Source organism: Bos javanicus, chromosome 27, assembly GCF_032452875.1.
Source record: "Bos javanicus breed banteng chromosome 27, ARS-OSU_banteng_1.0, whole genome shotgun sequence".
In the NCBI taxonomy this organism is placed as follows: Eukaryota; Metazoa; Chordata; class Mammalia; order Artiodactyla; family Bovidae; genus Bos; species Bos javanicus.
Window position 1 is genome coordinate 7,997,598 of NC_083894.1, and position 4,436 is coordinate 8,002,033.

Here is a 4,436-nt window from a genome sequence, read left to right on the forward strand (position 1 = left end):
GAGGCTTGCTCACCTGGAAATCTTGTTGCCCTTAATTTGAGCAGGTACACGTGTGTCAAGTCAGAATAATACACTGATTCTGTCACCTTTTAAAATGCTGTTTATAAAGAGGATATAGTTTGGTCTAAGACCTTGTATTTCTTATGCACAAAGAGTGCACCAAGTTTGCAGCAAAAGATGCGAAGACCTAGTCAGTAGTAGCACACTGTCTGCAAAGGGCGTCCATGTTTTTGTGAAGGAAACATATTATCACAGAAAAAGCATCTTGTGTGCTGTTAGGAATTTAAAATGCTGTGAGTCCATTGGAATATCTGGCAACTTTGCTATGAAGTCTTGTTTTCATTAAAATGGTTTGGGCTGAACCTTTCTTTGATAGTTTAAGATTGCTTTCCATTCTCCCCTCTCCCCACCTCCAACCCCCTCTCTTAAAAATCACTGGTATTTTGGCAAATCAGGCAGATTTAAAAACAAACTTGCTTAACATTTTGCCAAGCATCTCTCTAATAATGACACAGAACATTGGAGGGCATGCTTCCTCCATGCCGCTGTTGTGCATGTGTTTGGTTTTCGCATGTTAATCATGAACTGTGTATATTGCATGGAGAACTAATGGCCTCATTTATCCATTTCCAGGGCCTTTACATGTCACGAAAGCCCACTTGCTGATGATGTTGAGGCATGTAAACAAACTCAGTTGTAGTATTAATATTTGTTTACCTCTCCAGCATTTCTTTAGTCACTTCTTCCTTGATTTTGTCCTCTTTGATCTATTCTTGTTCTGGTTACTGTGTAATAAAATATCTGTATTTATTACTGTAAAACTACAATACTTGTATTAAGGTCACTGATTCTACTGGTCAGGAATTCAGATGGGGCAGAGCAGGGATGGCTTGTGACTGCCACATAATGTCTGGGGCCTCCGCTGAGGGAGTTTCAAATATCTGAGGGCCAGAGTCATCTGGAGGGTTCCTCACTCAGATGTCTGGTGTCTGGCCTGGGGTGACTCAAAGGCTGGACTCAGCTGGGACTCTTGATGAGGGGCATCTACCCGATCCTCCTCCATGTGGGGTGGGAGACACATGGCACAGTGGGGAGGTTCTGGAGGAGGACACCGCGGAGGCAGAATCCAGAGAATGAGTCTCAGATGACCTGGACCAAAAGAGAAGCTGGATGAATGAGCCAGCCTCAAGGTCAGGTGGCTGCACCTGCGCTGTCCTTGATGGACTGAAACCAGCACAGGCCCATCCAGACCGAAGGAAGAAGAACAGATTGCACTTCTGTTTTCTTTTTCTTTATTGACTTGGCTTAGTTATGGCACGTGGACTCTTTCGTTGTGGCATGGGAACTCTTAGTTGTGGCGTGTGGTGTCTAGGACCCCAACAAGGGATGGAACCTGGGTCCCCTGCTTTGGGAGTTTGGAGTCTTAGCCACTGGACCATGAGGGATGTACTTAGACTGCATTTCTTGATGGGAGTGTCACAAACACATTTCAGAAACACATTCTGTGTGGGATACATTTGGTGCCCATCTTCAGGAAATAGAATATGCTAAATTCACTGTCGGGCTACAAGAGTTCAAATCTCACAGTCTGCAAAATACAGTCACTCTCTTCTGAGACTCCAAAGCCTCACTCTATTTTGGCTTCTATCTCGGGCTCAAGCTCCAGATTCTTGTCATCTAAATCAGGTGACATGTAGATAAGACACCTTGGATGCAATTCCTCAAGTGTGGTTTCTCTCAATCTGATCTGAGAGTGAAAGAGTCAGGTTATCTGACTCTAGAGAGCAAACATGTGATGGTCAAACAGATTTAGGATAACACTAATAGACTGTCCTATTCAAAAACAGAATCTCCTGTCCCTAGCAATTCTGAAATCCAGCAGGGCCATGTTACTGGTTCCTTGATGAAGGCTCAGACCCACAACCTAAGAGATGCTCTCTGTGGCTTTTGGATTCATCCTGGGCCCTTCATTCCTCTCCCAGGACATTCTTCTTTTTCATAAGCGGTAGCCCACATTTATAGCTGAGCAGATGTTTGTTTATTTTGCTTTCATCCTGTATTTTGTCTGTAGAAGCTTGAGGAGTCAAAGACTCTTCATTTTGTGCTATCTCTGTTGCTTTCAGTTTCAGTGAACACATTTCGTTAAAACCCTGTGGGTTTGCTATATGTCAACTTACGAACCTAACCCTTTAGAGGAAAATCTATATCCACACATCTCTTCTAAATAAGCCCATTTCTGCACTGGGCCACTTGTGCAACTTCTGTGGAATCCTTAAGACTGAAAAAAAAAAAAAAACAAACCTACTTTTCCCCTTAACGGAGGCAGACCCTGAAGAGCATTAGGAAGCTGTCTGCCCATCTGAATGCGTCCGCAGATTATGAACGTAAATCTTTTTGAGGCCTTCACGAAGGCTTCCCAGTCACACATAAAGTTTCATCTTGACATCTCGACTCTGTGACAGTGTTTTTCTGTTAGCACTCTGTTTGATATTTGAACCAAAGATCCTTTCTTATTTAAGGTTTTTCTGTTGTGAACTTCTTTCCTACGGTCTCTACAGTTGCTCTTGAAAACCGAATATAGTTAGTTTTTCAGGTCATTGCTCTGCTGTGACCTTCTACCACAAGCTGCGAGAGAAGCCACGGGCACCAGCTCCTCTTCCAAAGCCTCGTTACCCGGCTTGCTGAGTTCATCAGTGTTTTCCTGATTTCCCCCAGGACTGTTTCCTTTCCTCTAGCTTCCAACAGCAATCTCCCCAGGCCTTCATGGATTGTCTGAGGGCCACCTGCATTCCGATGACTGTGCTAACAAAATACCACAAGCTGCGTATTTAAAACAACAGAGGTCCATTCTTTCATGGTTCTGGAGAACCAATCTAAAACTGGGTTTTACTGGCAAAACCAAGGTGTCAGTGGGGCTCAGTTCCCTCTGAAATCTCTCGTGGAGAATCTCCTCTTTGCCTCTCTCTCTTCTGTGGCCCTGCCGCCTCACTTGCATCTCTGCTTGGGTTTCACATGGACTCCTCTCTCTGTGTCCAGCCTTCCTCCTTCTCCCTCTAATAGGACACTGTGACAGGCCTGGATAAGCTGTAAATGACCGGTCACAAGATCTTTCATCTTTTCTTCTGCAAGATTACACAAGGTTATATTGACAGGTGTCTCCTCAGGAATGGGGATGTGGGTGTCTCTTGGTGCTCATTTTTTAGTTTACCACAGGCTTTTCAGAGTTCTTGAAGAAGGAAACGGCACCCCACTCCAGTACTCTTGCCTGGAAAATCCCATGGATGGAGGAGCCTGGCGGGCTGCAGTCCATGGGGTTGCAAAGAGTCGGACAGGACAGAGAGACTTCACTTTCACTTTAGGGTTGGTTTTTGACAGTGTTTCATTTCATGGCATCCAGTTCTATTTAAATTACTACTATTGCCTAAACGCAGCACCTAAGACTTTGCACCCGTCCCCCACCCCGCCCCCCCAAAAAAAAAAATTCCCAGTAGACGCCTAATTTCTACTCGGTGGTATCGGGGCCTCTGCTGGGGCTGGTCGGAAGGACCGCCGTTTGGAATCAGGCATGTGTCCGCTGCTGGGCTGCGCGCAGTGAAGGCGGGCTCAGCGGGAAAGCGGACGGATCACACGTGCGAGGCTTCCCCGTGTCGCTCAGGCTTCCCGTAGCCTGAGTGCCCTGGGGAGCTGTTCAGCTCACTGTGCTTCACTGACTCAACACAGTCACAGCCCAACCAGGCAGAAGCGGGTGGGACCCTCAACGGGGGCGATCGCACAGCACGGTATGGAGGACGTGGGAGGAGAGAGATTCCCGCAGCCGTCTGTGAAAAATGCACACAGGACAAAATAAGAAATAGCAAGTACTGAATACACAGGTTATGTTATTAACTCAATTTTATTATTATTATTTTTAATTTTATTTTTTATTTTTTAAATTTTATTTTATTTTTAAACTTTACATAATTGTATTAGTTTTGCCAAATATCAAAATGAATCCGCCACAGGAAAAAATATGGAACGCTTCACGAATTTGCGTGTCATCCTTGCGCAGGGGCCATGCTAATCTTCTCTGTATCGTTCCAATTTTAGTATATGTGCTGCCGAAGCGAGCACTAATTTATTTTATTTTTAAACTTTACATAATTGTATTAGTTTTGCCAAATATCAAAATGAATCCGCCACAGGTATACATGTGTTCCCCATCCTGAACCCTCCTCCCTCCTCCCTCCCTATACCATCCCTCTGGGTCGTCCCAGTGCACTAGCCCCAAGCATCCAGTATCGTGCATCGAACCTGGACTGGCATCTCGTTTCATACATGATATTTTACATGTTCAATTTTAAACTTACCTACTCCATGGCTAAGAGGACGCACATCCACACACACAGACACACACACAGTATGTGAGACCTTGAATCACGGTCTCATCAATTCCTTAT

General features: G+C 44.9%; 1 non-coding gene across 1 annotated transcript; it reads right to left on the reverse strand.

The window, feature by feature from the left end:
* Nucleotides 1-4,003: 4,003 nt before the first annotated feature.
* On the reverse strand, nucleotides 4,004-4,110 carry LOC133240162 (U6 spliceosomal RNA). Its single transcript, XR_009734142.1, has one exon. It is a non-coding gene; the product is annotated as a U6 spliceosomal RNA (small nuclear RNA).
* Nucleotides 4,111-4,436: the final 326 nt, after the last annotated feature.